The sequence below is a fragment of the Henckelia pumila genome, chromosome 1, assembly GCF_033568475.1.
Source record: "Henckelia pumila isolate YLH828 chromosome 1, ASM3356847v2, whole genome shotgun sequence".
In the NCBI taxonomy this organism is placed as follows: Eukaryota; Viridiplantae; Streptophyta; class Magnoliopsida; order Lamiales; family Gesneriaceae; genus Henckelia; species Henckelia pumila.
The window spans coordinates 141,581,670-141,594,946 of NC_133120.1; positions in this window are offsets into that span (position 1 = coordinate 141,581,670).

Here is a 13,277-nt window from a genome sequence, read left to right on the forward strand (position 1 = left end):
CATCTTGAAGATCAAATAGTGACATCGCATGTGCTACTAGGAAACCAAGTAACCTAAATCACATTGAGTACTCTGGCCAGAGATTTGTCATACTAATATCTCCTCAGATCGCATAGGATATCCACACTCGCAAGCGTGTGGTGAATCCTTGACAACAAAGCATCGACTCCTATATGTGTCATAACTGTACCCAATCTCGACACCTGATGACCCTCATAGAGTCGGTAAATGAGTCAAAGTGTAGTAATAGCATATAGAGTCTCCATGATATTTCAAGTAGTAAGGACTAATGGTGTACAACCAAAACCGCGGACTTATCCACTCAATAAATGAAAACCACTTGGATAGTCCGAATAGGGTAGTTCAATCATCCATCATATGAATATCCATTTGCATGCTTCGAACATCTCTATGTTTCATACCAATGAAACGTGGTACTAGAAATCGCAAATGCTAGTCTCAATCTCGAGCGATCCTTATCCTTATTTGCGGACGGCTCAATTGACTAGGAACTATTTAGAATATATAGTGAATATAAGATGTGTTTCATGATAGCGATCTCTCTTTATTCACTATCTCATATTACTTACACTTTAGTATATTCAAGGTCTTTATCAAAACAACAGAAGTACATCATAATATAACAAAATGAAGAAAGATAAAGAAAATGTCATTAATTAATGTAAATTATATTAAACAAATATTGTTTATACATAGAGTCATAAAAGCCCTTAGACACAAGTTGGCTAACCGGGCACCCACTCTTTCAATCTCCCACTTGCCCTAAAGCAAACTAGTCATACTACGTAGTCCCATTGCTTCGCGATATTTGTCAAACAATGGTCCTGGTAAGGGCTTAGTTAGTGGATCAGCGATATTGTCTGCAGAGGCCACTCTCTCGACAGTAATGTCTCCTCTTTCCACGATCTCTCGGATGATGTGGTATTTCCTCAGTACGTGTTTGGATCTTTGATGAGACCTTGGTTCCTTTGCCTGAGCAATGGATCCTGTGTTGTCACAGTACACCGGGACTGGACCAACAGCTTCAGGAATTACACCCAACTCTTGGACGAAATTCCTCATCCAAACGGCCTCTTTAGCAGCAGCTGATGCTGCAATGTACTCTGCCTCAGTGTTGGAATCCACTGTGGTGTCCTTCTTGGAACTCTTCCAAGAGACAGCACTGCCATTGAGCATGAATACAAATCCAGAGGTTGATTTCGAGTCATCCACGTCGCTTTGGAAGCTAGAGTCGGTATAGCCTTCCAATTTCAATTCTCTTCCTCCATAAACCATGAATGCATTCTTAGTCCTTCTTAAGTACTTAAGAATATCCTTCACGGCTTTCCAATGCATTTGACCGGGGTTGGCCTGATATCTGCTCGTGACACTCAAAGCAAAGGCTACATCCGGTCTGGTAGATATCATCCCATACATAATACTACCTATGGCTGACGCATATGGTACGTGTGTAATTTTCTCTATCTCTTCGTCAGTCTTGGGAGACATCGACTTGGATAGAGAAACTTCATGACACATAGGTAGATGTCCTCTCTTGGATTCATCCATAGAGAACCTTTTCAATATGGTGTCGATGTAGGTAGCTTGAGTGAGTCCTATCATTCTCTTAGATCTATCTCTATAGATCTGTATTCCTAGAATTTAGGACGCCTCACCCAAGTCCTTCATCGAGAATCTACCTGACAACCATATCTTTGTTAATTGCAACATCCCTACATCATTCCCAATGAGTAGGATGTCATCAACATAAAGTACTAAGAACGTCACAACATCTTTAACTACTTTCTTGTACACGCACGGTTCCTCCGGGTTCTTGATGAAACCAAAGTCCTTTATTGTTTCATCAAATTTCTGGTTCCAACTTCTTGATGTCTGTTTGAGACCATAAATTGATCTCTGAAGCTTGCATACCTTATGCTCGCTTCCCATGGATGTGAATCCTTCGGGCTGCATCATATAGATCTCTTCCTTCATGTTTCCATTAAGAAATTCAGTCTTCACATCCATTTACCATATCTCATAGTCATACCAAGCTGCTATGGCAATAAGGATTCTTATGGACTTGAACATTGCGACTGGTGAAAAAGTTTCATCATAATCAACACTTTATCTTTGAGTATAACCTTTTTCCACCAATCGTGCCTTGTAGGTCAATACCTTACCATCAGGCCCAAGTTTTCTCTTGTATATCCATTTACACCCTATTGGAACAATTCCATCGGGAGGATCTACTAAAGACCAAACTTGGTTTGTATGCATCGAGTCTATTTCCAACTGCATAACTCAAGCCATAAATTCGAATCCGCATCAGAAATTGCTTCCTTGAAGTTTCTTGGATCACATCCAATGTCGGGTTCACTTTGATCCCCTTCAAGAAGTAAACCATATCGAATAGGAGGTCTAGAAGTCCTCTCGGATCTTCTAGAAAGAGGCGTGTCGTTTAATGGTTCCTGAGGTGTGGGATCGTTATTTTGTATCTCGGGTTCTTCTCGAATTTCTTCAAGTTCCATCATCTTGCCTTTCTTATCAAGTAAGTGTAAGAGTGGGTGCCTAGTGAGCCAACTGTGTGGCTATGGGCTTTGTTGACTCTTTGTATAAACAATCTTTTGTTTAATATTATTTACACTTTTATGGCAATGACTTTATATTACTTCATATTGTTATATTATGATATACTATTGTTGTTTTGATAAAGACCTTGAATATACTATAGTGTATGTAAGATGTGGTAGAACATGGAGATGTCTATCATGAAATACATCTTATAGTCACTGTATATTCTAAAACCGTTCCTAGTCGATTGAGCCGTCCGATAATAAGGATAAGGATCGCTCGAGTTTGAGACTAGCATTTGCGATGCGGAGTACCACGTTTCATTGGTAGGGAACATGGAGATGTTCGAAGCATGCAAATGGATATTCATAGGATGAATAATCGAACTACCCTATCCGGACTTTCCAAGTGGTTATCACTTATCGAGTGGATAAAGTCCGCGGTTTTGGTTGTACACCATTAGTCCTTACGACTTGAAACATCATGGAGACTCTATATGCTAGTGCTGTGCTTTGACTCGTTTACCGACTCTATGGGGGTCATCAGGTGTCGAGATTGGGTATAGTTACGACACATATAGGAGTCAATGCATTGTTGTCAAGGATTCACCACATACTTGCGAGTGTGGATATCCTATGCGATCTGATGAGATATTAGTGTGACAAATCTCTGGCCAGAGTACTTGATGTGATTTAAGAAATGGTTTCTTAGTAGCACATGCGATGTCACTAATTTGATCTTCAAGATGTATTGCATAGTTATCGAATCTTGAGCGACTCTCGATATACCAATGGTTGTTGATTCGATCGGGATATATGGATGAAGGGACCGTACTGTACGTTAACCAAAATCTACTGGTTCTTGTAGGCACTATCAGTGATACCTAGGGAATCATGGGGCGATGTTGCTAGGCGCTTTACCATGATTCGTTGGGCAAGTCGGAAAGTGTTGTTCCGAGTCACAAGGAGTTGTGAGCCCACGGCTAGCTGTATCCCTGAACCATTGAGGGTCACACAGTGTAATGGAGTTTTAATCCCCGTTGAGATAGTTAAATTTAAAGAGTTAAATTTAATGAACTAAGGAGTTGGACTTCTTAAATAAGAGTAAGGGAGTAGGATTTCCTAAAATGACATAGGGATGGACATTTTTGGAAACCACTGAATTCGGATTCAGGAAAATTTATTTTGACTTTAAAACGTGCAGAAATGGTTTCTGTGCACATTGGTGAAATCGTTTCATCAATCGGAGTCACGATGAATTTTATATTAATTTCTGAACGAGCGGGCTTTGCTTGTCGGGCCCCAGCTTATGACTAATGGGCCCTAAGGTGTTAGTGGCCTGCATTATAAATAAGTTATTTCAGTACAGAAATTACACACAACAGGTCATTATTTTGAGAGCAAAATTTCGAACCCTAGACCCTCTCAAAACCGATCGGCCGTCCCCTCCCTTTGCTCTGCCCGAGAAAATTCCGGTCTGTGATTTTGAATCGCAGTAAGGAATAACGAATCAGATTCGTTCAATCTCTTCGCAGAAAACTTCTGATAGATTTTCTAGTGCAATCTATCAGAGGGATTAAACCTCTGTTCGTGGACCTGATTGAAGGCGTTCATCGGTTCCAGGGAGAGACAACAAGAGCAGAATTGTTCTGTTGGTGTCCATTAATCTCGTTGCGAGATTTGAGGTAAAATTTATTTAATTGTTATTTAAATTTTACACACACGTAATTCAATCGATGAACGGTTGATACCCATACCATGGAAACGTTCCATGAAAAATTTTTAAACTTCCGCTGCACCGGGTATCAATCGTAATTGGTCTGGGAACTCGCCAGTTTTCCAACAGTGGTATCAGAGCCAGGTTGCTCAGATCAATCGATTGAATTAATCAATTGTACAAAATTTTTGAGTCTCGGTTTATGAAACAAAATAAATATTTTTGAATAAAAAAAATTTTTTCCGGGGCAAAACCCGGGCAGCGATTGGATCGCTGCCCGGTGGGGCAGCAATTGTTGCTGCCCCGGGCGGCGCACGGCGCCGCCCAAAGGGGGCGCACGGCGCCGCCCAGGGCGGCGACCGTCGCCGCCCAGGGCGGCGCACGGCGCTGCCCAGGGCAGCGCTGGGCGCTGCGCAGGGCAGCGCTCGGCGCTGCCCAGGGCGGCGCAAAGCGCCGCGCCGCCCAGGGCGACGCACGGCGCCGCCCAGCGGCGGCGCCAGGCGCCGCCAGGGCAGCAAACGTTGCTGCCCTAAGGGGGCAGCCGGGCTGCCCCCGGCCCGCGCCCCGGGTGCGGGCCGGCCCGGGAGTGTCCCGGGCTGCCCCCGGCCCGCGCCCCGGGTGCGGGCCGGCCCGGGAGTGTCCCGGGCGGCCCGCGGGAAAAATTATATTTTAATTTTAATATTTAAAATTTTATTTTTGGTCCGGTCAAAAATTGTTTTTGATTGGTTCACGAGATTTCGGATCGAATTGTTCGAGTCCGTAAATTTTAAAATTGATTTTGGATAAATTTGAATTTTTGGAAAATTTTAATATTTTATCCGTAAATTGAATTTTGAAATCAATTATTTTGGTACAATTGATGATAAGATATGATCTTATGATATATTAGATAAAATATGATTTTATTTGTAAAATTGGATTTTATAGATAAAATATGATTTTATTTGATATGGAGATAAAATATGATTTTATATGTGAAATGTGATTTTATATATAAAATATGATTTTATCTTGTTTAAATTTGAATTGCCACAGCATGTTATCCAATAAATTAATTTTGAATTAAATGTTATTGGATAAGGATGATCGATTGCCATGACCAATTTTGTAGGTGTATGTTAGGAATTTACATTTTGTCTTTATTGTTGTTGGTTTTATTAATGGGCCTGGTTTATGGCCCGATATGAATGTCATATGTAATAAAAGTGGGCTTGGTTTATAGCCCGTTCCCACCCCCTAAAAATGTATCCCCTACTTGTCATTGTTATTTATTGTAAATACATTAGATATAGTGGGAGATCAAGATTTGAAGATGGTGGGCCCAGCAGACAATGAAGACTGAAGAAATGTAAATTGGAAGCATATGTAATAGGATTGCATTTGCATACTGCATATTACCTAGGATTGGACTAAGACCCGTGATTGGCAACCACGGGTCAATGAGAAATGGAATCGATCATCCTATATAATATGTGATATTATGATTGTATGCATGTTTAGACATAAATTGCGTGAATCCGGCAATGCATGCAATAAATTAAATATGATGAGACAAATATTTTTATAAATAAAATCCCTCATTTTAAATATGATTTAAAATTTATATCAAGATAAATAAAGGAAATTTAAATATTGTTTAAATGTTCCTACCTTCCATCAACGGTCAATGTATGTGATGCTACCCGCGGATACGGTCCGGCTCATATTATTGGGGGGGCCCGTCCGTCGGAAAGCTGTACATTGGATCGACAAATGTTGTAAGTTGGGTGGAACTCCCATGGGATCGGCTCATATTATTGGGGGATCCACATGGCGACCGTCCATCACAACTTAATATTGATGGGTCATCTTGACATGTCACTTTAAACGGCGTCATATTATTGGGCCCTTATTGGACATGAGGTAAATACATGGGGGTTGCTTTGGAAGCAATTGGGCTCTACCTTTTGAGAATTATGGTTGGCTGATATTATTCGGGACCATAAGTTTGTCAATTGGACTCCATGTTCTCACTAAGGAAAAAGTTTCCCGTTTTCACTAGAGGGTGGTGAAATCGTTAAAATAGTGGGAGTGAGATTCATAAAATAAAATTCGCCAATTTTATGTCTTAGTAAATTATTTAAACAATCATCGATAATTGTCTGTTTTATCTCAGTAATCCACATGTTTCTGTTCTCCAACAAAACAAACTTATTGACGCAAACAATACAGAATGATTCCATAAGTTAAGATTGTCCTAAGTTCGGAAAAAGATTTTCTAAGTGTTAGAAAAGGCTTCTCCGAAAACAGCCCCGGCTGATGTAACTAGAGAAATGGTTGGACCATGATCTCAAGGCAAAATGTTACATACAAAATTGGACAAGTCTAAACAAGTTTGCCATCACTGCAAGAAACCCGGTTATTGGAAACGTAACTGCAAGGAATACCTCGAGCAGTTGCGAACTGCAAAGGGTATGTTATACATTGAAATAAATATTTTTTACTACTTCTTGGGTATTGGATACCAGATGTAGATCACATATTTGCAATGAGTTGCAAATGATGATAAGAAGTAATAGGCTAAGGATGGGTGAGACCCAGTCAAGGCTCGGGAATGGTTCCAGAGTTAAATCCATAGCTATGGGAAATATTTATTTTTGCAGAACGGTTTTAAGTTACTTTTGATAGATGTTTTATTTGTTCCAGATTTAATTAAAACATTATTTCTGTTTCTATGCTAGATAGAGATGGTTATTCTTGCAATTTTGTGAATGAGATTTGCAATATTTACAAGAATGAATGTTTAATTGGAAATGGACAACTTGAAAACGATCTATATAATTTAAAACTAAAAGACGTTCCAGTGAATTGTATTGACAAACCGGCAACAACAAACAAAAGGAAAATCGATAGTCAAAACCCGGCAAACCTTTGGCACGCTAGACTAGGTCATATTTCCTCAAGGAGGATGAACAAGCTAGTGGGAGAGGGCATGTTTGATATGTCTGATATTAACTCTCTACCTACTTGTGAATCCTGCCTAAAAGGGAAAATGACTAAATCCCCTTTTAAGGGGAAACCTGAGCGTAGTCAAAATCTGTTGGATTTGATCCATACAGATGTTTGTGGTCCATTTAGAGTAGGGACTCAACATGGCCACACCTACTTCATTACCTTTACTGATGATTATTCAAGGTATGGGTATTTATATTTAATGAAATATAAGTCTGAAGCATTTGAAAAGTTCAAAGAATTCAAGGCTGAAGTAGAAAACAAGCTAGGTAAAAGTATTAAAGCACTTCGATCGGATCGAGGTGGAGAATACTTGAGTACCGAGTTTTTGGACTATCTGAAAGAGAATGGGATTCTCTCTCAGTGGACTCCTCCTATGACACCACAGCTTAATGGTGTATCGGAGCGTCGTAATCGAACTTTGTTGGACATGGTTCGATCTATGATGAGCTTCACTGAGCTTCCACCTTCGTTTTGGGGCTATGCGCTTGAAACGGCGGTATTGTTGTTGAACAACGTCCACACTAAAGCAGTGGACAAAACACCATACGAGTTATGGAATGGCAAAGCTCCTAAGTATTCGTACTTGAGGATTTGGGGATGTCCTGCTTACGTGAAGCGGACAGTGGGAGATAAGTTGGATAGTCGATCCAGCTTGTGTTATTTTGTGGGGTATCCGAAGAATTCAATCGGATATTATTTCTATTATCCTGCTGAAACAAAGGTGTTTGTTTCACGGAATGCCACCTTCTTGGAGAAGGAGTTCTTATTGGATAAGAAAGGCGAGATGATGGAACTCGAAGAAGTTCGAGAAGAACCCGAAATACAAAATAACGATCCCACACCTCAGGAACCATTGCTGGACACGCCTGCACCTAGAAGATCCGAGAGGACTTCTAGACCTCCAGTTCGATATGGTCTTCTTCTTGAAGAGGGTCAAGATGAACCCGACATTGGATGTGATCCAAGAAGCTTCAAGGAAGCAATTTCTGATGCGGATTCGAATTTATGGCTTGAAGCTATGCAGTCAGAATTGGATTCGATGCATACTAACCAAGTCTGGACTTTAGTGGATCCTCCCGATGGAATTGTTCCAATAGGGTGTAAATGGATCTACAAAAGAAAGCTTGGGCCTGATGGTAAGGTATTGACCTACAAGGCGCGATTGGTGGCTAAAGGTTATACTCAAAGGCAAGGAGTTGACTATGACGAAACCTTTTCACCAGTTGCAATGTTCAAGTCCATAAGAATCCTTATTGCCATAGCTGCATGGTATGACTATGAGATATGGCAAATGGATGTGAAGACTGCTTTTCTTAATGGAGACATTAAGGAAGAAATCTATATGAAGCAGCCTGAGGGGTACACATCCATGGGAAGCGAGCATAAGGTATGCAAGCTTCAGAGATCAATTTATGGTCTAAAACAAGCATCAAGAAGTTGGAACCAGAAATTTGATGAAACAATTAAAGACTTTGGTTTCATCAAGAACCCGGAGGAACCTTGCGTGTACAAGAAAGTAGTTAAGGATGCGGTGACATTCTTAGTACTTTATGTTGATGACATCCTACTCATTGGGAATGATGTAGGGATGTTGCAGTCAACAAAGATATGGTTATCAGGTAGATTTTCGATGAAGGATTTGGGTGAGGCATCCTACATTCTTGGGATACAGATCTATAGGGATAGATCTAAGAGAATGATAGGACTCACTCAATCAACCTACATCGATACCATATTGAAACGGTTTTCAATGGATGGGTCCAAGAGAGGACATCTACCCATGTGTCATGGAGTTTCTCTATCCAAGTCTATGTGTCCCAAGACTGATGCAGAGATAGAGAATATGACACATGTACCATATGCGTCAGCTATAGGTAGTATCATGTATGGGATGATATCTACCAGACCGGATGTAGCATTTGCTCTGAGTGTCACGAGCAGATATCAGTCTAATCCTGGTCAGATGCATTGGAAAGCCGTGAAGGACATTCTTAAGTACTTGCGAAGGACTAAGAATATGTTCATGGTTTATGGAGGACGAGAACTCAAACTGGAAGGCTATACCGACTCTAGCTTCCAAAGTGATGTGGATGACTCGAAGTCAACCTCTGGATTTGTGTTCATGCTCAATGGCGGTGCTGTCTCTTGGAAGAGTTCCAAGCAGGACACCACAGCGGATTCCACCACTGAGGCTGAATACATTGCAGCATCAGCTGCTGCTAAAGAGGCCGTTTGGATGAGGAATTTCGTCCAAGAGTTGGGCGTCATTCCTGAATTTTTTGGTCCAGTCCCGGTGTACTGCGACAACACGGGTGCCGTTGCTCAAGCAAAGGAACCAAGGTCTCATCAAAGATCCAAACACGTACTGAGGAAATACCACATAATCCGGGAGATTGTGGAAAGAGGAGACATCAGTGTCGAACGAGTGGCCTCTGCAGACAATATCGCTGATCCACTTACTAAGCCTTTGCCAGGACCATTGTTTGACAAACATCGCGAAGCAATGGGTCTACGTAGTATGACTAGTTGGCTATAGGGCAAGTGGGAGATTGTAAGAGTGGGTGCCCAGTGAGCCAACTGTGTGGCTATGGGCTTTGTTGACTCTTTGTATAAACAATCTTTTGTTTAATATTATTTACACTTTTATGGCAATGACTTTATATTACTTCATATTGTTATATTATGATATACTATTGTTGTTTTGATAAAGACCTTGAATATACTATAGTGTATGTAAGATGTGGTAGAACATGGAGATGTCTATCATGAAATACATCTTATAGTCACTGTATATTCTAAAACCGTTCCTAGTCGATTGAGCCGTCCGATAATAAGGATAAGGATCGCTCGAGTTTGAGACTAGCATTTGCGATGCGGAGTACCACGTTTCATTGGTAGGGAACATGGAGATGTTCGAAGCATGCAAATGGATATTCATAGGATGAATAATCGAACTACCCTATCCGGACTTTCCAAGTGGTTATCACTTATCGAGTGGATAAAGTCCGCGGTTTTGGTTGTACACCATTAGTCCTTACGACTTGAAACATCATGGAGACTCTATATGCTAGTGCTGTGCTTTGACTCGTTTACCGACTCTATGGGGGTCATCAGGTGTCGAGATTGGGTATAGTTACGACACATATAGGAGTCAATGCATTGTTGTCAAGGATTCACCACATACTTGCGAGTGTGGATATCCTATGCGATCTGAGGAGATATTAGTGTGACAAATCTCTGGCCAGAGTACTTGATGTGATTTAAGAAATGGTTTCTTAGTAGCACATGCGATGTCACTAATTTGATCTTCAAGATGTATTGCATAGTTATCGAATCTTGAGCGACTCTCGATATACCAATGGTTGTTGATTCGATCGGGATATATGGATGAAGGGACCGTACTGTACGTTAACCAAAATCTACTGGTTCTTGTAGGCACTATCAGTGATACCTAGGGAATCATGGGGCGATGTTGCTAGGCGCTTTACCATGATTCGTTGGGCAAGTCGGAAAGTGTTGTTCCGAGTCACAAGGAGTTGTGAGCCCACGGCTAGCTGTATCCCTGAACCATTGAGGGTCACACAGTGTAATGGAGTTTTAATCCCCGTTGAGATAGTTAAATTTAAAGAGTTAAATTTAATGAACTAAGGAGTTGGACTTCTTAAATAAGAGTAAGGGAGTAGGATTTCCTAAAATGACATAGGGATGGACATTTTTGGAAACCACTGAATTCGGATTCAGGAAAATTTATTTTGACTTTAAAACGTGCAGAAATGGTTTCTGTGCACATTGGTGAAATCGTTTCATCAATCGGAGTCACGATGAATTTTATATTAATTTCTGAACGAGCGGGCTTTGCTTGTCGGGCCCCAGCTTATGACTAATGGGCCCTAAGGTGTTAGTGGCCTGCATTATAAATAAGTTATTTCAGTACAGAAATTACACACAACAGGTCATTATTTTGAGAGCAAAATTTCGAACCCTAGACCCTCTCAAAACCGATCGGCCGTCCCCTCCCTTTGCTCTGCCCGAGAAAATTCCGGTCTGTGATTTTGAATCGCAGTAAGGAATAACGAATCAGATTCGTTCAATCTCTTCGCAGAAAACTTCTGATAGATTTTCTAGTGCAATCTATCAGAGGGATTAAACCTCTGTTCGTGGACCTGATTGAAGGCGTTCATCGGTTCCAGGGAGAGACAACAAGAGCAGAATTGTTCTGTTGGTGTCCATTAATCTCGTTGCGAGATTTGAGGTAAAATTTATTTAATTGTTATTTAAATTTTACACACACGTAATTCAATCGATGAACGGTTGATACCCATACCATGGAAACGTTCCATGAAAAATTTTTAAACTTCCGCTGCACCGGGTATCAATCGTAATTGGTCTGGGAACTCGCCAGTTTTCCAACAGTAAGAACTCCTTCTCCATGAAGGTGGTATTCCTCGAAACAAACACTTTTGTTTCAGTAAGATGATAGAAATAATATCCGATTGAATTCTTCGGATACCCTAAAAAATAACATAAGGTGGATCGACTATCCAACTTATCTCCCACTGTCTGCTTTACATAAGCAGGACATCCCCAAATACTCAAGTACGAATACTTAGGAGTTTTGTCAGTCCATAATTCATATGGAGTTTTGTTCACTGCTTTAGTGTGGACATTGTTCAACAACAATTTTGCCGTTTCAAACGCATAGCCCCAAAACGAAGGTGGAAGCTCACTGTAGCTCATCATAGATCGAACCATGTCCAACAATGTTCTATTGCGACGCTCCGAAACACCATTTAACTGAGGTGTCATAGGAGGAGTTCACTGAGAGAGAATCCCATTCTCTTTTAGATAGCCCAAAAACTCGGTACTTAAGTATTCTCCACCTCGATCCGATCGAAGTGCTTTAATACTTTTACCTAGTTTGTTTTCTACTTCAGCCTTGAATTCTTTGAACTTTTCAAATGATTCAGACTTATATTTCATCAAATATAAATACCCGTACCTAGAATAATCATCAGTAAAGGTAATGAAGAAGGTGTGACCAAATTTAGTACCAATACTAAATGGGCCGCAAACATCTGTATGGATCAAATCCAACAGATTTTGACTACGCTCAGGTTTTCCTTTGAAATGAGTTTTATTCATTTTTCCTTTTAGGCAGGACTCACAAGTTGGTAGAGAGTTAATATCAGACATATCAAACATGTCATCTCCCACTAGCTTGTTCATCCTCCTTGAGAAAATATGACCTAGCCTAGCATTCCAAAGGTTTGCTGGGTTTTGACTATCGTTTTTCCTTTTATTTGTTGTTGCCGGTTTATCAACATAATTAATTGGTACGTCTTTTAATTTTAAGTTATATAGATCGTTTTCAAGTTGTCCACATCCAATCAAATATTCATTCTTGTAAATATTGCAAATCTCATTCACAAAATTGCAAGAAAAACCATCTCTATCAAGCATAGAAACAGAAATAATGTTTTAACCAAATCTGGCACAAATAAAACATCTCTCAAAAGTAACTTAAAATTGTTCTGTAAAACTAAATAAACGTCTCCCACAGCTTTGGCTTCAACTCTAGAACCATTTCCGAGCCTTAGCTGGGTCTCACCCATCCTAAGCTTACGACTTCTTGTCATCACCTACAAATCATTGCAAATGTGAGATCCACATCCGGTATCCAATACCCAAGAAGTAGTATTAAGTAAAACATTTATTTCAATGTAAAACATACCCTTTGCAGTTCGCAACTGCTCGAGATATTCTTTGCAGTCATATATATATATATATATATATATATATATATATGTATATATATATATGTCTTAGAATCCACAAACTTTGTTTTCTTTTTGAAAGAGTCTGCAAAATAAAAGATTACTTCCTGTGATCGCGCTCGAGCGCAAAAAGTGCCCGCTCGAGCGCCCAAACTTCTGCCTCAAACCATAAAAATTATTTCAGGCACGCTCGAGCGCAAGAAATTCCAGCTCGAGCGC